This window comes from Triticum urartu, chromosome 3, assembly GCF_003073215.2.
Source record: "Triticum urartu cultivar G1812 chromosome 3, Tu2.1, whole genome shotgun sequence".
Lineage (NCBI taxonomy): Eukaryota > Viridiplantae > Streptophyta > Magnoliopsida > Poales > Poaceae > Triticum > Triticum urartu.
Genome location: NC_053024.1, coordinates 738,573,370 through 738,596,769, shown reverse-complemented (window position 1 = coordinate 738,596,769; position 23,400 = coordinate 738,573,370). Strand labels below are relative to the sequence as shown.

The following is a 23,400-nucleotide window of genomic DNA, read 5'->3' as shown; positions in this document are numbered from 1 at the left end:
TTTTTCGCTTTTCTTTAGATGCATTCCTTTTGCTTTGAGCAAAATAGGTATATATTCTTTCCTTGTTATACTTACCCAGGCATCTTTTGCCCCCCTATAAGACAGTCTTGCGACGAACTTGTGTTGCTCCACGCTACACCCCATTGTGTAAAGATAGGATTCCACCACAGGTGTCTCTTCTGGTGATTGCTTCGAACAAACTCCCAAAAGGAACATGGTCGTCTCTTGCCATCTGCAAAAATATATCACCAGGTACTGTAGATCTTATTGTTTTATTATTTAGAGTTTTAGACCTCTTTGGATTGTGGGATTTAAATACTTATGATCTTAATACTTTTAAGACCTTTTAGATCGAACAAAAAATAAAACCAATTTTTCATGGCACCCTTTTCTATGCCCTCACATCAACTCCGACATAATTTGTGTGTGTGTGTGTGTGTTGAGAACTATGTATCTTCAACTTGCATTGGTTTATCTTTGTCTATTCATGTCTTAATTTGTAGTCTGATCTAAAGAGGCTCTCTAATAATCATTCTCAGGGATTGATAAGAAATACGTGTACTATATTTACGGGAATTGTTTCTCTTCTCACACAAGAGCGTTAAGGAGTTCAAGTGCATTTTCCGGGGCAGTCAGAGCATTACCACCAGAGCTAGCCATCAGGTAAATTTTGTACTGCTCTGGTGAACAATCTGCATTACAAAGTACGTTATTGTTATAAACCAACTCAGGATACAAGGACTTCGTAAATATTTGGCATGGGGTCGCTCATTTACTGAGAAACTAAAAATTGTTAGCAGGATATCGGTCTTGTCAACATACTGTTCTGATAGAAATCATTGTGGGAAGCGAGCTAGTTTTATTGTCAAAACTGACATATATATGATGTATTCTACTATATTTTAGAAATACAAATTCAATCAACATATTGAGAAACTAAAAGGCATATCCTACCATCAATGTCAGAATTTATTTTTCACAATGCATGCACTGAACATTTATGACACTTCAAGATGTATTTCGGGTCATACTATTATTATTATTATTATTATTTATTTATAAGTGTTAGGGAAACAGCAACTTGTATAGTTGTATTACTAGGAGGCAAAAGCAAAAATATATACGTGGACAAGAAAATGTCAAAAGGCTAGAATACCAAAAGACATCATCAATATAACTCTAACAATAAGAAGGTTAGCACATGCACATCACAGGTAATACTGTTACTACTGTCATACCGAGTTAATTTCTTAAATTATTGGATTTTAGGAAAACCTGAACATTTCTTATATTAGATGGCAGGCCATACGTCAACAACAACAGCTAGTTCATCGGGAGGAATGGACAAACGGCTCATGAAAGCAGCCACATCTGGTGCGTCCACGTCAATGTATGCCATGGCTGCACTGGATCGAAGCATTCTTCTTGGAACAACTCCGCAAGGAAACACCTGCCTTCACATTTCCTGCATTTATGGCCATGAGGGATTCTGCAAGGATGTTCTGGAGCTACAAGAGTCTCTCATCAAGGCTGTAAACTTGGACGGGGAGACACCACTTATTACCGCAGTGAGAAATGGCCACGTCTCTTTGGCTTCTTTTTTACTCGGTCGACACTGCTCTGTGCTAGGATCGAGGCAGCCAATCCTGCAACAGGACAAGTACGGATTTAATGCACTGCACCATGCCATTCGCAACGGCCACAAGGATTTTGCACTGGAGTTGATAGCAGCAGAGCCTGCGCTGTCGCAAGCTGTGGCAAGCACAATGAGTCGCCGATGTACTTTGCGGTGATGAGAAATTTTACACAGGTTTTCAAGAAACTAATGCAAAATCCTCTGTCTGCTTCTTTGGGAGGACAACACGGTCGGAATTATTTGCATGCTGCAGTTATGAATGGGGATCAAGGTGCGACATATAACATCTCGACTGCAAATTACTGTTTGTTACAATATAATTCCATGCTGCTAACCTGTCATTTATTTTCCAGAAATCGTCAAAATAATTATGAAGGAACGACCTGAATTGGCCAGAGAAGCCGACATAAAGAAAAATACTCCAATAGCAAAGGCTGTAGAATCTGACAAGATTGACATTTTACAAATAATTCTGGAACATGACTCAACTCTAGGGTATTTAATAGGCAACAACGGTTTTCCTCTGCTTAATGCTGCGGCATATCGAGGTCTAGTTGCTGCTGCTCGAAAGCTTCTGGAACACTGTCCTGATGCTCCTTATCTTGAACCAGATGGTTCGACATTGCTTCATACAGCTGTATGGTTTGATCATCTGGAGTTCGTTGAGTTCATCCTGAGTAGGCCAATACTTCGCAAGCTTGTTAACATGCAAGACAACGAGGGAAATACCGCTCTGCATCATGCAGTCAGAAAGTGCAATCCAAGAATGGTTGCTGCTTTATTGTCTCACGTGGATATAGATGCAACATTGCTTGACAATTATGGTGATTCAGCAGCCTGGGACCTGACCAGGCCTAACGTCATGCAGACTGCCAAGACATTAAACTGGGTACGTATTTATGCTGCAAATAATATCAATCATGCATATAGACACTGCTGCAAATAATATATTAATCATGCATATAAACACTGTTACAAATAAAGAAAAGTACGTTTTTGATCCCTCAATTCACCAAAAGTATACACTTGGCCCTCATAAAAATTTGAGAGACATTTGGTCCTTCAAGTCTCAAAAATCGGATAAGTTTCGTCCTAATCCAGGTTTGAGTGGAAAGCCGGACACGTGGCATTTTATCTCTCCTTCTCTAGTCTCACTTTCATACCGCTACTACATTTTATCAAGCGCCTTGTGTGCACTAACACTGATGTTGCCGAGCTCAAAGTCAGTATCACTCGCTGGCGGTAGCTGTACCACGGCCATGTGTCGCCATCGTCCCTCGCCACCTCCACATCGCCCGACTTCTCTGCCATGGCGCGCGCGAAGAGGCGCTGGTCGAGCACGAATGACAGCATGTATGAGCGGCTGCATAGACCGGCGGTGCGGAAGCTCGGCGATCTCGGGTGGCCCGAGGAGTACAAGATGGTCATGGCTATCACGTTGGCTGGACGGGCCGGGGATGGGGGGGAGAAGGCAATGGCGCTGCTGGAAGGGACGGTGGCACAGGAGGAGTGGTACAAGGAGGAGGAGGTGCAGGGTTGCGGGTGGCGCTGCTGTGCACGAGGCGCATGCTAGCCATTACGCCATCAACTGCAAGTGAATGCGATTGTGTGCCCGTCCATGACCTCCGTCAAATCGTTCTTCTAGGGCCGCATGTTGACCATGGACTCAATGCAGCCCGACTTCCCATCGACGCACGGCAGCGGCAAAGCAGAGGCAGCAACACGGACACAGACCGGCGAAGTCCTCCGTTTCCATTGGTGTGTTGCACGAAGACACACTAATTGCTTCAGAAAATGCAGGTGTAGTATGAGAGGGAGCGAAAAGGGAGATAGAAAACTAGTGACGTGTCCGCGGTTTCCTCACATTTCTAATTTTACCCGAAAAGGTTTTCGCTCTGCTTAATATGTAAAACACCAACCAACAAGTAAACAGATGCAAACACATGTCACCATCACACACAACACACACCCAAGGCAAGATATAAAGATGCCGGTCACCGCCACACCACTCTAATGACTAACAAGCCCACTATAAATGTGTGAAGAAGAACCGCTTGTAGTCTTCCTCCACCATGATCAACCACAGAGGAGGGGTGAGACGGACAATGACCGAGTAAGGACTACAAGACAGTGCCTCCCAGAAGGGCATGACTACGGATAGCCACCACCATCTGATCCCGCAAATCAAATTTTCACCCGGAGCATCACGTAAGGAGTGGGAGCACCGAGGCGGAGCCTTCAGCATGGATACAACGTCCACGGACGCCACCGCCATTGGCAGTACAAGGATTGGGCAACTGATGTACACCGGCCCTCACACCCCACCAACGCACCCCTGCTCTGCCAACCACCCGCATAGCCAAGGCTGCTCGTCCACACCTAGGATGCATGCTCCGCTCGGAATGACACGCCACTCGTCGCCAGGGCCGCCACTCATCATCCAGACACCCCCAAGACCATCCAAAGAGATCGGATTTGGACCAAAGGGACACCCCTGACAGTCGAAAACCATAACATATGTCCCGCCTCGAACATCGCCGGACTGCATTAGCCCGAATGCGGACTGGGAAAGGGGGAGGTGGGGGAGCGAATGATCCACGATCGCACACCCTGTGTCAGTGATGGGTAGCCCAAGCACATCGGCGCCGCACATCCCTCCAGCCAACCTCCCCACGGGACACCCCTGTGCGGCCCTACCTCGGCGGCCGACGTAGAACCAAGCAAGGCTACCAACCCAGAACCGGGCACCGACAAGGGCTCCCAGGACCGCCGCCCACTGCCTCGAATATTCATCGGGGATCCCATCCGTGCTGTCGCTGCCGTCTCAACAGAACACCTGGAGACCAACCAGCATGCCCACCTGTCATTGGCACTACGCCTCCACCACCACCACCACCATGCGCGGCCAATGCAGGGGCGGACCTCCGTGGCTTATGTCGCCCTCGACCTACATCGCCGCCATTCCTGGCGATACAGACATGCCCGACCACCTGGTCGCCCACCGCAGAGGAGCAGATCCACTGGAGCATCGCATCCGCCCGCCGTGACGCCCAACACTTGCGCCACGCTCTGGCCCGGGTCGCCGGCCCGCGCCAGCCCCGCTCGAGCAGGAGGACCAAGAGCCTTGTTTTGTGATGAGTGGCAACTTGACTTCTCTAGTTTTGGATGTAGTGTCTTAGGTTTTGAGACAAGAGGGACCTCGACCAAAAAAAGTTGAGTGATGAGATGCCGACTTTCTGTAAATTTGAAGGACCAAAAACACACTTTTCTCATACAAATATGGCAAAGTATGAATTTATTCTGTTGTAACTCTTCCCTCTACTGTGCAAGCAAACTAATCATATAATTATCTCTAATGCAACATCCAAAACAGTTTTTAGCCAATGCCACACAACTTTGGGCTGTTATTTGCTCACATAAACAAATAACAGTAAACGAATTTAGGATTTGACACGCACAAATCAAGTCTTTTCTGCAAGTCTACTAACCATGGCTCAGATACATTCCCAATGTTGTTATTTATATGTAATATTTCCCATTACAAAGTATTCTTAATTTATTGATATGCCTATAATTTAAGGAGTGAAGTGCATTATAGGTCCTTGAACTATTTCATGGGTGTCATGTAGGTCATTAAACTATGAAAATCGGGCATCCAGGTCCTTAAAGTGCAGTGTGTCATTCAGGTCCAAAATGTACATGACTTTAAAAAAATGTCCGAGCCGTTCTCCAAGATGGAAAAATGTTTGTGAACATTCATGTACCATCGTGACTTCAAAAAAAAATGTTCGCGAATATGGAAAAGATGTTAGCGAACATTCATATACTTTGACGACTCTAAGTCTTGAACATTTTTTTCCATATACGTGAACATTTAAAAAAATATGAATATTTTCTCCATATTCGTGAACATTTTTTCAAACCATGAACATTTAAATCAAAAGATTTTGTAAATTCATAACCTTATTTTCAAATTCATGAACATTTTTTTCAACCCTGAACATTTTTGCAAATTCCTGAACATTTTTACACATTTTTTTATTTGGTAACATTTTTTAAAATTGATGAACATTTATTAAAAGTGTGCCATCTTTTTCGAAATTCATTGTTTTTTTGAGTGTTCATGAAAAGAAGGCTGACAAAACAAAAGCAAGGGCTACCGATTTTTCTTGAGTGGTACAATAGTGCGCTACATGAGTTTTTGAGTTCATGAATTTGAAAAAGGTCCATGACTTTGAATTTATTTGCATATTTCCATTACCGACTGTAACCTTGCAAGCCCCATGTCCGACGTGTCATGGGTCAACGGCGCCAGCTGGCCGGTCAGGCGAGGTCGGACAAATTTTGGACCTGAATGACACACTTACTTCACTTCGTGAACCTGAATGCCGATTTTCATAGTTTGATAACCTACATGACACCCGTGAAATAGTTCATGGACATACAATTTCACTCATATTTTAAGCGTGAATAAATTCGGCGATGAAGTCAACTTTTGTGCCATATGTTTTTTTTATTTGCGATCCACCTAGAAAAATGTGGCTATGAAATTTCCTCTCCCCATATCCTAGAAAGAGGCAATGTCTGAATGCCACAGCCAGTTCTCCTTTGTCAGTAGGTCACCACCCCCTCGTGTACAAATTGTAGAGGACGAGCCTGGTCTACCGAATTGATACATAGTTTTCCCTGCTTGGTGCTTTTAGATATGCCTACAGTCCGTGGCTTTGGTTCTTCCGGGGGTGGTGTGGTGTCCGCGGTGCATGTCGTCTCCGATGGCGCGTCATTGATGGTTGCAGCGGCGCCTGTCGGATGAAGAAATTTTCCCTGAACCTTCCCATCTCGACGATGTTGTATGCGACATTGTCAATGCTTTGCGAGCATAGATTCATGCCTTCTGTTCTGAAACAGAGGCTAAGTTTGCAGGGTATGTCGAGGCCTTATTTCCATAACTTCGCCATGGCCTTCCCTTTTCATAACTTCGCCATGGCCTTCAGTGCCGGTGTGAGGCCTATGAGAATTAATAGACTTTTAGGTAGTTAGATCTACGACTCTTCATGTTGTGTCGACTTCTTCTCCAAGGTGATGGTCTGACGGGACCATGGCCTTGATAACTTCTGCCTGTGGTCAATAACGATAGGCAGGCCCGTACCGGACACATGTGCAGCATGTTTGACTGCACAAGGCCCCCAACTGACCAGGTGCCCCATTTTTTTCTCTATATTATTTTTCTGAACACTTTATGCAAATATGCTTCTTAGTTAATGACCAATCAATGCATTTTTTACTGTACGAAGTATTAGTATTCATTAGGAACATGCACTGTAATAACTCCCAGCACTCCATCTCACGCACGCCTCTCCTGCTTCCTATTCTCTTTCACTTCCAGCGACCCTTGCAAATCCCTTGCTCCATCGCAGGTCTCATAGCTTAATTCCTTCAGGTTTCTCCAAAATAAACCCAATGTATAGGTACGCTCCACCCTCAATCCAACATCTTTTTACCACGTGTTTTCTTCTTCGATTTCTCATGTCTCCCCTGTTTATTAGATTCTTTTGCTGCTTCTACCTAGGCTGCCCGACTAGAGCTTTAACCAGACTACCATAACTCCAGAAGCATTGCCGTTGCCCGCACCATGATCTTCTTCCCAAATAAACCAAAGTTTGTTTCATTCCCTTCTGTTCATATGTTCTAGTATTTCTGACACATCATATAGTAATCATTCGACCTAAAAAATGTGCCCTTGATAAGTTTTTAGCAAAATAATGAAATGGCATTTTGGAGAAGATTGCTTATGAAAAACAAATTGAAGATTTTGTTTCAAGGACTGCTAGAAGGATGCATATTTACGCTGAATAATGTGCTAATTTTGAGTTTTAAGAATGGATAACTTGTTGAGTACTCCCTCTGTCCGAAAATAGTTGTCACCAAAATGGATAAAAGGGGATGTATCTAGATGTATTTTAGTTCTAGATACATCTTTTTTTTATCGATTTTGATGACAAGTATTTTCGGACGAGGGAGTATAAATTTTTGTTTTCCTAATTACCAATGGTTATATCAAGGGCGTAATTTTGGATGTTGAGCAGGGCCCCCGTTTTCTCGGGCACGGCCCTGACGATAGGTTGTCTCTAGCCATAGAGTGGCATGTAGCGGGCCATCCACACGTTCAAGAGGAGGAAGATGGTCGGCCCTGTAGGACTTCAATGCGATTTCTTTAATTTTTACGTTGTTTGTATTGTTTGGTTTGGTTGTTAGCTATGAGTTTTTTTCAAAAAAAAGCTATGAGTTTTTTTCAAAGAAAAAAGTGGCCATGATGAATAGAGAGGCGGTCAATATTGCCCCCCCCCCCCCCCCCGGGGGGGGGGGGGGGAGGTTGTAGTGGTCAGAAATAGAGGAAACAAATCCTAATAAGTTCAAATCATTCTCCATATAATACCATGAAATAATAAAAATACTAAAACCCAAAAAAATACCCTAAACCCCTAAAAAACCAAAAACACTTGAATCGCATACCAGTGGCGGGCATGAAAGGGCATCTTACATTGGTAGTTTCCTACCACGGCTAATCTTGGCAGATTACCAGTGGCAGGTGGTCACGCCACTGGTATGTGATGCACCAGTGACAAGCGTGGTGGTGTACCCGCCACTAGTATGTTTGGCTCAGGGGTAACCCGAGACAAGATTATGAGTGATGGTTGCTTTTGGCCGCCCTCCACTAGTATGTATGTGCCAGTGGAGGGCAGGTATTTGCGTCTGCCACTAGTATGACTACGGATATAAGTAGTTTCCCAGTAGTACCACTGGCATCCGCTATGCAGTCGGTGGCGAACAAATCGAGATCTGCAAGGGCGGAAGGCGGAAGCCTGGTCCTTCCAGGCAACAGGGTGCCTCCTGCCGGCTTGGTGGATCAACACATCGAGCCATCCCACCCTGGTGTCCCCGGCGGCGATGAACTAGAGCACGGGGCCGACTGCTGCGGAGGTACGTGGAGGGGGGGAGGGGGGGTTGCTTTTTGACACCGGCCGACGCCATGGATGATGAGGGGGAGCCTGTGCACGAGACCTACGCCAGCATGACCCCCCACAAGCCACGACGTGTCCCCGCCTTCCTCCCGACTCCGCTCCCTCGATTGCGCTCGTGGAGCGCGACCAACATAGAGTTTCTTGGTGCGAGCTCCCCATACCCTACCATGCAGTGCACGTGCTTTAGGTAGGAATGTATTTTTTTTGGACATTCTTTAGATAGGAATGTAGGCAATGCACGTGCTTTCGGTAGAAAATGTATTTTTTGACATCCTTTCGACAGGAACATAGACATGACTATCTTTGACTGGGAACTATAGAACGGCCCCTATAGTATGTTTTCTATTCTTTAAAATAAACTCATTGGCATGATATTTGCCTAGTGAAGGTACTCCCTCTATAAATAAATGTAAGACGTTTTAGGTCACTACAATGGGAGGACTAAATAACATATTACCTGAAGGTGATTATTTCAAGATCAGTTTAGATAGGGGTGGCCATGTGTTTTTCTTCTTGCGGCGCATTTTGAACTAAAAAAAAACTACTGTGAATAACAATGATTTTTAGATAGTAGAATAGTTCAGTTCTATTTTTAATACCATGAGTTTAGCTTACCTTATTTCACTGGATTCATGCAGAATGAAGTGGCCATGCTTATGTCGAAAGCTAATCCACGGGATGCTGCCAGTCTTCATAATCTTCACACTGTCGTCAAGCGAAAGGCATCTGAAGAATCAAGGAAGGACACAAAATCACTAACTCAAACATACACAAGCAATACTTCGTTAGTGGCGATCCTCATTGCGACAATTACCTTCGCCGCTGCCTTCACCCTGCCCGGAGGATACAGCAATGATGCTGGAAGCGAGGGACTTCCCATCATGTCTAAGAAGTTTGCTTTCAGGCATTCTTGATCTCTGACATCTTGGCAATGTGCTCCTCTTTTGCTGTAGCCTTCATATGCATCATAGGAAGGTGGGGGGATTATGAGTTCTTGGTTTATTACAGATCCTTCACTAAGAAGCTCATGTGGTTTGCATACGTTGCAACAACTACGGCTTTTTCAACTGGTTTATACACTGTGTTGGCTCCACGTCTTCACTGGTTGGCTATTGCAATTTGCGTCATGGTAGCTTTGTTGCCCATTCTCACTAAGCTGCTGGGCGAATGGCCGGTGTTGAAGCTCAGATTTCGGCTGGGTAAAGCTTTCAACTCCGATCTCCTTGACATGGTGTGACATCAACCATCCGTCCTATGGTCATGATTTCAGATAGTACTTCGTGGTTTATATGTAATGAACATTATCGGGCCAGCTACTTGCTCTGTATTTGTTATCTCATTGGGACAAAATGTTGTACTACGTACCATTCTTGCATTTGTTTCAAACTTGGGGCAAATTCTATTATTCTTGTATGATTTTGATTCCGTCGACTCAATGTAGTGATGTTTCTTGCCATCTGTAATGGCAATGGAAATGCCTTTTTTTTTTCTTTTTTTTTGTAATTCCATAAGCATTGTGCATTGCAGCATCACATCAATCCATCAACAGCGGCAACAAAACGGTATTTCTCACCGACATCCCTGGCAAGGTTGATGCCTTGGGAAACCAAGGACTACATGCAGCACTGAACAGAAAACATGAGGCAAACTCGCAAACAGAGGCAGGTACAATCTGCCATGACCAAACAGCGGCGCAACAAACAGCAGAAAGTTCTTCTTCCTTGCCTGGGATGGTCATAGATGACATCCGGATGCAAGAGGAGGCCTTTGATTGACGAGTAATGAAAAGAACTGTTGCTGGTGGTTGTTTGTACTGTATCTGTATGCTGGAGTTTTTGTTGTTCTATTTGTGGCCTAGCCATTCGCCTGTTTTCCTTCTTCTCTAATGCAAAATCAGAGTTTGCAGTCTTTCCTTTAATTTGAAGCAAAAACACGGAGCAGGACGAGAGCATGCCATGGGTATAGCAGGCATGCTTAATATTTATCTACAAGTTCAGTACTAAAGTGCCATCAGATAACATGGCCAAATTAAAACCAACGGGTCAAATTTCAACAACACTATGTTACCTTTGCACCTCCTGTGACCGGGAGATGCAGGGTATTCGCTTCATCAAGCGCTTGAGTGGCAGCAAACAAAGCTCTAGGATGATATCCTTCCAACTGTGCCCAGCAATCATGATAACAAAATATGCTAGGATGGAATATTACAAAGCGCTTGGATTTTTATGTCTAATTTTAATATTAGTATCCAGCCATCGAGGCAATTCACTTCATATTTTTATGTCTAATTTTGACCGTTAATTTTATATAAAAAAGTGAGTTATATGCCATAAAAAGTATTTCAGTGGATGCATATTTCAAAGAACTTTTCGGTGATATATTTTATGACATTTAATTCATATTTTGTTGATCAAAATTATAATTCAAAGTTTAACACGAAAAATAAAGTGGCCTTCTATACGAAAATGGAGGGAGCATTTTACTAGAGGCCAATCATCATTTGTTCATGTTTGCACGATTGGCAAACATGCACATTAAATAGATAGATAGGAAAACGGAGAGCTCCTCTTCGGCGCCCTCAGCGCCGCTTAGGCTACTTGGCGCTCGAAGGCCAGCAGTAGTGGGCCGGTCAGCATCTTTCGCATCCAGTGAGAACAAAAATCTTCAGCTTTATTATTCCATTGCGTTTTCAAAAAGTTCATTGATTTGAAAATTTTCGTCGATTTTGAAAAATGTTCACCTTTTTGTTTTTTAAGTTCATCTATTTTGAGAAAGGTCCACAATTTTTTTAAAAAGCAGATTTTGAAAAAGTCATCGATTTGGAAAAAAAATCATTGAAAAATAAAAAAACAAGGAAACAATATAGTGAAAGAAAGGAAAAACAAAAGAAAATCGGCCAAGAAAAACCAAAAAATCTGCCATGAAAAAACCAAAGAATATCGGCCGGTTAATCTGCGTCCGTCGCAGAAAAAAACACATTTTTCACTTATGTTTTTCCCAAAACCTAAGAAAAACCAGGGAAATACTGGGAAAAGACAAAAAAAACATAAAATGCAAAAAAGCATACAGAAAAAAAATCTGAACGGAGCGCCCCTCACATGACACATGGCGACGACTGAGATGGTGCCAAGTGGCGTGCTCCCAGCCCATCGAAAGCGACCCTTACGGGGCTCGCCAAGGAATACTCGCTGATTATTTGCTCTTCTTTAACCGGCGCAGCGTGCACCGAATAGGGTTTGGCAGGCAAATGGGAATATCCTATTTGCTGCTCGCTGCGTCAAAATGTCTGGGTACCGCACACCTTCGATCAAGACTGGCCGGCCCGTTTAGAAGCGATTCGTGTGTTCCATGTTTCTGGTTTTGGGAACCTTCTGTAAGGTTTCAGCCGGTTTTTCCGGTTTGGGGAACCTTCTAGCAGGTTCCTGAACTGGTTTTTTCTATTTCTATTTTCTTTTTCTTTTTCGTTTTCTTTTTCTGTTTCTCTTATTCCTTTCTTTCTTTTTTATTTCCTATTTGAAGTTTACTTTTTGTTTTCAACAAATTTGAGAAATTTGAAAAATGTTCATGTTTTATTTTTTGTTAACAAATTGCACAATTTTAGGTAATTTGAAAAAATGTTCCTATTTTTAAAATTTTGTTCACAAATTATCAAACTGCTCATGTTTTGAAAAATTTGTTCGCAAGTTCAAAAAATGTATGGGAACTTCAGAAAATGCCCCCAATTTCTAATTCTGTTCACGAATTTCAAACTTTTCATGTTATGAGAATTTGTTCACAAATTCAATTTTTTTTGGGAACTTCAGAAAATGTTCCCAATTTCTAATTTTGTCTACGAATTATAAAATGGTCATGTGTTTGAAAATATCTCAGAAATTCAAAAAAAAATATGTGAATTTTATTTGTGCACAAATTAAAAAATGATTGGGAATTTGAAATAATGTTCTAGATTTCCAAATTTGTTCATGAATTCAAAAGTGATTATGTTTTTAAACTTTGTTCACAAATTCGGAAAATGTATGGGGGATTTAGAAAAATGTGAGTTTAGAAATAATGTTTCGTAATTTTGAGAATTGTTCTTGTTTTTCAATTTTCGTTCCTGTTTCTCAGAAAGTGTTTGTGTTTTTTATAAAATTGTTCGTAATTTCGATAAATATTCTCGTTTGGAATTTCTTTCCCTTTTTTGCCAATACAATTGTTTTTCATATTTTCAAAATTTCTTCAAAAATTCTAAAAAATATTTGCATCTTCAAAATTTGTTTATCAGTTCGAGAAAATGTTCCTCTTTTTAAAAAAATGTTATTGTTTTAAAATTTCAAACCTTTTCACTGAATAAATAAGTTTCCTTTTTTATGAAAAGAAGTTGAGTTTTCTAAATTTGGTTCACAGATTTGAAAAATGTTCGAGTTTCTAAAAAGTTTTCTTTTTGAAAAGTATGCATGTTCGAAATTTAAGAAGTTTCGGATTTGCCGTTATCTTTAGTTCTAGAGAACTCACGTTAGTTAATTTGTTAAAGTGTGCGATAAGCTCTGTTGGCTAGCAATGCCGACACTAGTTCAGGAGATCCAGAGATTGAAACTCAGCAGCCTCTATTGGGCCGGCCGAGTTCTGCTCGCCCTGTGCGTCGGGTCACTGTTTGACGCAAAACGCGTCAAATAGGAGGTCCGAGGCAAATGCGCATATTTTGTTTGCATGCAATGTTTATTTTCTCTGAGCCCAGACGACATGGCAGAAGAAAACACATTTTTCGCTTATGTTTTTCCCAAAACCTAAGGAAAACCAGGGAAATACCGGACAAGCCAAAAAAAACATCTAAAAGGCAAAAACGCGTACAGAAAAAATAAAAAAAATAAAATCTGAACTGAGCGCCCCTCACATGACACGTGGCGACGACTGAGAGCGTGCTCCCAGCCCATCGAAAGCGACCCTTGGGGGGCTCGCCAAGGAATACTCGCTGAGTATTTGCTCTCCTTAACCGGCACGGTGTGCGCCGAATAGGGTTTGGCAAGGAAATGCCCATATTTTGTTTGCACGTAATCTTTATTTTCTCTGAGCCCAGACAACGTGGGCTTGAATCCAGTCAGCCTCAAGTTAAAAGGCCCATCTCGCCGCTTCCCGTCCAGTCACACTTCGCATTACCCTAAAAAACCCATTTTCGCTAAAAAAAGGGTTAGCTCGATCGGCGCCACGTATGGAGGACAGGGCGACGGCGGCCATGTAAAGAGGCGAAGGAGGAGGACCTTCCGTGACGCCATCTTCTAGGCACGTGCGTGGGCGCCTCCCCGTCGTTCTTCGGTTGTCCGCTGGTGTGCACACACGAGAGTGATGTATGGAGCGTACACTGTAATGTGCTAGGAAGGGCGAGTTTGGGCTGACAGAAAAGCTCAACGGGCTAAAGGATTCATCAATCAGCACAGGGGACTCGAGGCAAGTCTTTCAAACATTTCTTCAGTCTCTTGGCATTTTGCGGTAATGGAAAATGTATATTGCAATCATCTTCTTTTATCCATTTTGATGACAAGTATTTCCGGACGGAGGGAGTAGTATTTGCTTATTTTTTGTTATGAAAGGTTCACCGCGTGCACTATTTGATCGATGTTTGATTTCATACTGGTCTCTCCTGAATTCTTGTAAACTATCTCTGCAGCCAAACTAAAGAAAAGATCCGAATGTAAGCTGACCGGCGAGTCAGATCTCGAATCCAAACTGTCCAGGCTGAGGGGTTCTTTTGACATCCTAGCTTCAATACAACCTGAAATCTACATGCCTTGGGACACCTTTTTTTATCGCAGCTATCGAAGCCCTTGAAGCTAATATTGACACGAAGCTATTAATTATGTGGTACACTAATTTTCTTGGTTTTCGAGTTTTTTTTTTGAGGGTAGGTTTTCGAGTTGTTGAAGGGTTCCAGTACATGTTCCTTTAAGTGAGCTTCAGGCCATAACTTGTGACATTTCTTCTTTTCTTTCTTTTCATGGATTGAATTTGTCTTCAATAAAGTTGCCATGCAAAGTCCTGACAACGAGTATTTGTTTCGCATACACTGCGTTTGGATGTCTGTATTACAGCCTCGAATTGGATTTGGTATTCCCGAACCGCCTATTCAGCTGTTTGGATGCGCATTGAAACATCGAATGGAATGGAAATGAGACCGAATACAGCGCCGTTTTCGCTCTCACGCGCGCTCCCCTCCCACAATCCGGCTCCGATTTCGCTGGATTTGCTCTCACCCGCAAAACGTACCGCTTCGACCCCTCTCTTTCCCCCCGCGACCAGAAAAAGAAAACAGAACCGCGTCATGCTCCTCTGCGCATGGCTACTCCCGCATCCCGGCGACGTTGCAGCAACCGCGGCGTTCCTCGCGGCGGTGGCGTCTGGATCCTCTCCATAGAGCGTGGCCTATCTTCTCAGCCATTACTTCCGGCGGTGGCGGCGACCGCAACATCACGGAGTGGCGAGTGGCGGTGGCGGCGACGGCGGCCCAGAGCCAGCACGCGGGCGGAGATTCTCCCCACAGCCGGCGTCTGGATCCGCGCCATGGATCCATGCCCGACCTTCTCCTCACAGCCTGAGATCCGCGCCATCAGGGGGCGTCCGCATCCGTAGGCGCGGGCGGAGATGCTTCTGACGGCAGGCTGAGCGGGTGGCGCGCGGCATAGGGAGGAGCACGACCGCGCGCGGAATTAGATCCAGCCCCTCTGCGGGGTCTGCTTCGTCCTTTGATCCTAGCTAGCTGAGTCTTCTTCGTCCTCTGAACTTCTCCCCATTCACTAGGAAGCAACACTTTCAGTTCGTTGTAGCCAAGGCAGACGGTGGATGGTCCAGATCGAGTTTGCTTCTTCCTCTGAATTTCTCATTCACTAGCTAGCTGTATTGTGATTCCAAAAAAATGTATGGTGATATGAAACTTGTGATTTGTGAAGTAAACAATACATGATAGCTTTTACTCCAATTTGTTGTGCAAATTTCATTTTGATACACGAAGAGCAAAGCATAAGCCACAGACCGTATATTTTCTGTCATTTTTTATTGCTATATAATCATTTTTATTCTAGATTGTATTAAAAAAAAATTTGAGTCATAAAGAACAAAGCATAATCTTCATACTCATGTAAATATACAATTCCATAGTTTGCCATCCAAACAAGATTTGGTATTGAAACCTCTATGAGATTCCATGAGCCAATTCGATGAACAACCAAACAAGCGAATTCGTATTCATTCTCATTTCAGTTTCCTTGCTGAATTGGTATTGCAACCAATTCAATACAGACATCCAAACAGAGCGTAAAGGTCAATAAAGATGAATACAACTGTGAGTCACAAGTTTCTCACCTAAGCTCTCTAATATTTATACTGTTTGAAAATGTATAATCATCAAAGTTCTCATTTTCTCTATAACAGTAATTCAACGTATTCTATTACTGAAACACGCTGAAGAATTGGTGAACGATTTGAACTACATTAACGATCTATTCAAGTCAAGTTCGTTAGAACTTGAAAGCAAGATTCCAATCGGTTGCCATCAAAGGTATTCCATTTTCCCTTGCAGAACTGTATCATGTCCATTTTCCCCCAAATGCCAATTAGAATTTGGCACTGTTTCCCCCCAAGAGTAACTCTGTTAATGTTGCTGCAATAATGTTCTCTGTATGTATCGAGTATTTTACCTAAATTTCCACCAATTTGTTTTAATTAACTGAGTGTCGAGATGAACTGTTATGTCTGTATGATGGGAGGCTGGCAGCAGGTTTTACGAGCTATAATATCATGGGAACTTGAATTGTAACGTCATGTATGGCCTAACCTTCCTAATATTCTCGGTAATATACTCATGATTTAGTTTTCTGCTCTAAAGATGTTGGACTTCCACTTTGTTTTGCTCATTTGGTTCACAAATTTGCCAAACTTCAAGGAGTTTTAAACTACAAATAACCTGACCACTAACCGAAAGGAATGTCTAATGCCTACTGCAGAGCAAACTCTTTTCTGCATATTCCTTTTTGATACCAGTTATAGAGAGTTCTGCTTGTACTGTCTGCAGGGGTTCATCCTGCTATTTCATTGTGCACAGACACATCATCCACAGCAATGTCATCACCACCGGCTGCGTCAGTTGATACCACAAGCGAAGGCACCACCAATCAAAGTTATTCCCGAAGCCTGTCAAAGAATCAAGATCCACGTGCAAAGAGAGGTGCCCCTCCCCGATCAACAGCATCTCCCCTTACATCGGGATCTGGCACCTGCCACTCCCCACGCGTTGCTGTAAGTACACCATATCATCCCCTGGGTAGACTGCTAGCTGTTTACTATTATCATGTATACTCCGTAGAGAACAGCAAAATAGCATCCGTGCTGATGTATCACCACGGGTTTTATCATTCACAGGCTGCTGATGCAGGGAGTAGGCATTAAGCAATAGACAAAAAACCACTTGGGTTGATGCAGTTTGGCTGTGTCACGGTTTAGACGGCCCTCGTCGAGCAAATTTTTTTTGATAAAGGGTGGATTTTATTGCCTCAAAATGAAGCATCAAAAGAATACAATCACACTGAGCACACACCCGGTCTCTGTATAACTAAGATGCACACAGCCAACACCAACACACGCACACAAAAACATGACAGCAAATAACAAAATCATGTAAGATCAAAGCTATGCATAGGCGAGGAGAAGAAAAAAAAACAAAGCGATCAAATCAGCATTAGGCAAACTACACCAATGGTCATATCCGCACCAACCATGTCATGACACCACACGGACGCCGTGATTCTTCAACAACAACGCCTTCAAGAAGGAAATAACGCTCAAGCGTCACCATCACCGGATTCAACCAATGAAGGTCAGAATCTAGGTTTTCACGAATCAGTCTGAGCATATCTATGCAATGCCTTCAACAAGGTAACGGCGTAAAAACGTCGTCATTGCCAAGTATAACCAACTCGGGCCAGACCTAGGCTTTCATCCTGGAACTCAAGACCGGGTGCTCGAGTAGCACCACCATGGAGTCACAAGTGTTGCCACCACCACTTTTCCATGATCCCAATAGCCACAAGCGATGCACGATCACCACCACTACACAATCATCCCTCTGCGTCAAACTGTTGTCCATACTTTGCATCTCCCCGTCGAAAATCAACCACCGGATCCGGAGGAAGAAACCTCACGAAGACCTTTCGGTGGCCACCACAATCACGTCGGCCGCCATGCATCCTGATGAGAAGCCACACATAGGCCCGACTGCCGCATCCGGCAATGCCTACTCCGCGCCACACAGACCCACCATTACTACCGCCAACTCTTGATGTGCAACCATAGTGGTCATTGCTGAGATTAACTCCAACGCCTCGCCCCGCCATCCACCATGAGAGCTTTGCTCGGCAGCACACATGCAACGGCGAGGGGGGATGCATCGAGGAGACGAAGCTGGTGGCGTCGGCCTGATCGATGAGGAAATCCAGCCACCCCTTGCCTCCACCACCACCGCTCGATATTTTGGAACATCTCCCATGCCGCTTGACTCGAGGTTGGTGTGGAGGATGATCCATGGCTCCCTCGGCCAGCCCTTAACGAGATAGGCGCTAGGGAGATTGGTACTGGCGGCGGCTTGGAGATGGTGTTTTCGATCTGGAGCTCGATTGCAACGCCCCGGATACAACTTTTCATATTTGTAACTCCGACTCTTGCCTTTTTCGGAGATGCGATATGTTATTCCTTCGTGGTTGGGTTTTTGTCTTTCGTTTTGCATTTTGTTCATGTCATGCATCTCATATCATGTCATCATGTGCATCTTTGCATTCGTGTTTGTCTCATGCATCCGAACATTTTCCCCGTTGTCCATTTCGCAACCCGACACTCCCACATGCACCCGGGCACCCCTCTTGTCTCTTTTCGTGAGCGGGTGTTAAACATTCTTGGAATAGACTGAGATTTGCCAAGTGGCCTTGGTACATCACTGGTAGACCGCCTGTCAAATTTCGTTCCATTTGGAGTCTGTTTGATACTCCAACGGTTAAGCGGGTAACCGCAAAAGCCTCTCATGTGTTGCAGCCCAACACCCCTTCAAAACGGCCCAATAACCCATCTAAACCATCTCCATGTCCTCCGTCGTTGGATCACGATCGTGTGGCGAAAACCGCACCTCATTTGGACACTCCAAACTCCCTCTATCTATAAATATGTGATCCCCTCCGAATTTTCGCGGATGAAACCCTAGCGTTCTTCCTTCTCGCGCAGCCGGACGCGTCCCTCCGCGCCGGACATGTCCGCCGGCCACCTCGCCCTGACCAACCACAAGCCGCCACGTCACCCCCGCCGCTCTCCTCCAACCACGCGCCGCCACGTGTCCCCGCCAGATCCCCACCGTGCCGCGGCCCGCGGAGCCCATCCAGGGCCCGCGCGAGCTCGACCGCGCCGCCGCCCGGCCCGAGCGCCGTTTGCCTGCGCGCCTCGCGCCCCGCCGCCCTTGCGCCGCCGCCCGGCCTCCCGCCGGCGAGCTCTGCCGGAGCCGCCTCGCCGCTGTCACCGCCTGCCGGCGCCCGAGTGCCCATCGCCGGAGACCAGCGACGCCGCCGCCCTGCCAGGTCGCTGCCTCCCTTCCCTCTCCTTTCTCCTCCATCTACCTCTCTCTCCCTCACTACCTCGCCGGCGCATGCAGGAGTTCGCCGAAGTCGCCAAATCGCCGCTGTCCTCGTCCATCGCCGGATCCGGGGATCTCGCGCCCAGATCCGGCCTCCCTCCGTCCGGGAGCACCCATCCCCACCAGAGCCGGCCTCGTCCGTCGCCAAAGACCCCTCGCACCGCTCGCCGGAGTCCTAGCGTCACCGGCCTCGTCCCCGGTCTGGAGGAAGACGATGCTCGCGCGCCCAACCGCCTCCCCTCCATCGCCCTGGTGGGCCCCGAAGGCGGCCCAGTCCTTCCGGCCCATCTCACCTCTCCTCTCTGGGCCGAGCCCATCTGGTGAGCGACCCCCCTCCATTCTTTGCCCGGTGCACGCTTTAGCTATTCAGCGCCCGCCTATTTTTTTCAAAACGACTAAGTCCCGAGAATCTCAGTAATTTTCATGCCCTGTTCGACATATCATATCTCCGTGCTCGGTGGTCCAAATCATGCATATGATATGTAAAATTATTCGTCTCATTGAGCTCTTCATGTTGGAATCATTTCCATGCATGTTACTATCTGTTATGATGCCATTTTCATTGATGCAAGAGTGCTATAAAATGTTAACTGCTGTTACTTATCAGATCATGAGGTTTTGTCATTTTTGTTGCATTTGATGTGTGCATCGTATGAGCTTGAGGTCTACATGTGTTTTGAACTACATCATGCCATATTGACAGATGTGCTTGTCTTGTATTTTTGTGATCTATGTGGTGACTAGAACAAGCATGCAAACTAGGCTTCGTGATGTTGCTATTTCTAGAGATAGGATTTTTAAGTCTTTTTCCTGCTGTTATTTTGATGCCATGTAAACTTGATGCTATAGTGATATCCATGCTTATTTTGAGATACTTAATTAATGATGTTTTGAACATGTGGTTATGATCTATCAATCCATGCCCCTGTTTGCAATTATGGAGTTGCCTAGCATGTCTTATTCTTGCTTTATTTTTGCTATAAAATGTTCCTGGCAGAATGTTAGCATGTTAATCAATATTGCCATGGTTGTTGCTAGTGATGCATGCATCCTATGAACTTGATCTTGCCATGGTTAGCTTCATGAACATGTCATCTTGCTGTTGGTATGCTTATATTGTCATGCAATGCTTTGTGGTGAGTGGTTTGAGCTCGCAAAGTTGCCTCCATAAATCTGTTATGCCATGCTCTGTTTTTCTGCTAAGTCTGCAACTGTTAATAAAACTTGCTATGTTTATATGGGTGCCATCATATCTTCTGTGCCTTTTTGGCTCATGTTCAGTAAGAGACTTTTGTTCTATCTTCTATGCATTTAGTAGAATCATTTCGTGCCTTTGTTTTCTATGATATCTTCCTGTAGCATGTTGTTTGCTTGCTCTAAACATTGCTTCCTGATATTGTTTTTGACATGTTAGTATTTTCACTAAGTTTGTGAAGATGATATCTTTTGCACTTTTGCCATGCTTGTTTGAACCTGCTCTTGTGTGTTTTAGCCGTAGCTCAATGTTCATGTTTTGTCAGGCATCTCTTGTACATCATTGCTATATGCTTTGTTGTTATGTTGGAGTGCAGTAGTTTAGTTTCTTGTTGCATTCTAAATGGAATCTTGCTGTTAATCACAGTTTTGCGTCATTCTTGTGATGCTTGCCATTTGCAAACCGTGCACCTGTTTACGGTGATCTTTATATCGATTTCGACCGAAATTACCTCATCTTTCCAGCGACATACTTGGTTTGCCAAGTTGATGCCTTGATCATTCTTTCCCTTCCGGAGCTCGCATATGCATTGCATATCATATCTTGCATATCATGCCATGTATTGCATCATGTTGCTTGTGCATTGCACCGTGATTGATTGTTGGTCCTTTGCTTGTGTTCTTGTTTTGGGTAGAGCTGGGAGACGAGTACGTGATGAGGAACCTGTTGAGTACGCTTAGGAGGATCAAGCTTTCGACGACTCTGAGAACTTTGCAGGCAAGATGACCATACCCTCGTAATCACTTCTATCTTTGCTTGATAGTTGCTCGCTCTATCGCTATGTCGCGCTACCTACCATTTGCTATATCATGCCTCCCATATTGCCATGTCAAGCCTCTAACTCACCTTCCTAGCAAACCGTCGTTTGGCTATGTGACCGCTTTTGCTCAGCCCCTCTTATACTGTTGCTAGTTGTAGGTGAAGATGAAGCTTGTTCCGTGTTGGAACATGGATATTGTTGGGATATCATTATTCTATCTTATTTACTTTAATGCACCTATATACTTGGTAAAGGGTGGAAGGCCCGGCCTTATGCCTGGTGTTTTGTTCCACTCTTGCCACCCTAGTTTCTGTCATACCGGTGTTATGTTCCTTGATTTTGCGTTCCTTACGCGTTTGGGTGTTATGGGAACCCCTTGACAGTTCGCTTTGAATAAAACTCCTCCGGCAAGGCCCAACATTGGTTTTACCATTTGCCTCTCCACCACCTATACTTTTCCCTTGGGAGTCGCGCTCCCAAGGGTCATCTTTATTTTAAACCCCCCTTGGGCCAGTGCTCCTCTGAGTGTTGGTCCGGAACGAGCTGCCTGCGGGGCCACCTCGGGGAAACTTGAGGGTTGGTTTTACTCGTAGCTAGTCTCATCCGATGTTGCCCTGAGAGCGAGATACGTGCGACTCCTATCGGGATTTGTCGGCACATCGGGTGGCTTTGCTGGTTTTGTTTTACCATTGTTGAAATGTCTTGTAACCGGGATTCCGAGTCTGATCGGGTCTTCCTGGGAGAAGGAATATCCTTCGTTGACCGTGAGAGCTTGTGATGGGCTAAGTTAGGACACCCCTGCAGGGTTTGAACTTTCGAAAGCCGTGCCTGCGGTAATGTGGCAGATGGGAATTTGTTAATATCCGTTGGCTTGAAAGCCATTGATCTCCACACGTGATAGCTCGTTTCTGAGAACACTTTTTTAAAATAATTGCCGTATTACAAGTTTTTTATTTTTCCTGGGAACTTGGCCACATATGATGACGCAATGTGAAGGTTCTCCAATTTTTTTGATTTTTTTGAATTTTTTATGCCCGTTTCAAAATGCGGTCAAAACGACGGGAATGACCGTTCCTAGCTAGTGGTTGAATCTTGGAATTTTTTTGGTGTTTCTCTGATTAAATAGACACTTATGTACCTAGAAATGATTTTTGGAAAAAATAAATAGCAAACTATGAGGCAGCTGCAGTTCAAATTTGACCCGCTTCCAACTGAATCGACGGAAATTTGTCTTTTTCACGAGAGGTGGATCAAAACTTTTTACACCCCAACCATTTTGTCAATTGTGCATTAAATATGTCCTAGTATTTTATAAAAATGATTTGGTCCAATTTTGCAACAATTATTTGGGAGGTCCTTCACAAAAAACCCTCCTTTAGGCACTCAAAAAATGGAAAATTGTTTTTTCGTCCAAAGAAAATGAAAACTTCCTTAGGCAACATTGTTTGCCATTCCAATATGCACCCTTGTGCACAATATGAGATCATTTGAACAAACTATGCCATGAATGTGGCCATAAGATTGACCATTTGGCTTGAAAGCCATTGATCTCCACATGTGATAGCTCGTTTTCGAGGACACTTTTTTAAAATAATTGCCGTATTACAAGTTTATTATTTTTCCTGGTAACTTGGTCACGTATGATGACGCAATGCGAAGGTTTTCTAATTTTTTGATTTTTTTGAATTTTTTATGCCCGTTTCAAAATGCGGTCAAAACGGCGGGCTTGACCGTTCCTAGCTAGTGGTTGAATCTTGGATTTTTTGGTGTTTCTCTGATTAAATAGACACTTATGTACCTAGAAATGATTTTTGGAAAAAATAAATAGCAAACTATGAGGCAGCTGCAATTCAAATTTGACCCGCTTCCAACTGAATCGGCGGAAATTTGTCTTTTTCACGAGAGGTGGATCAAAACTTTTTACACCCCAACCATTTTGTAAATTGTGCAATAAATATGTGCTAGTATTTTAGCAAATTGATTTGGTCCAATTTTGCAACAATTATTTTGGAGGTCCTTCACAAAAAAACCCTCCTTTTGGGCACTCGAAAAATGGAAAATTGTTTTTTCGTCCAAAGAAAATGAAAA

General features: G+C 44.1%; 1 pseudogene; it reads left to right on the top strand.

Annotated features, from left to right (window-relative positions):
• The first annotated feature begins 110 nt into the window (after positions 1-110).
• On the top strand, positions 111-10,106 carry LOC125546347 (annotated as a pseudogene).
• The last annotated feature ends 13,294 nt before the right edge of the window (positions 10,107-23,400 follow it).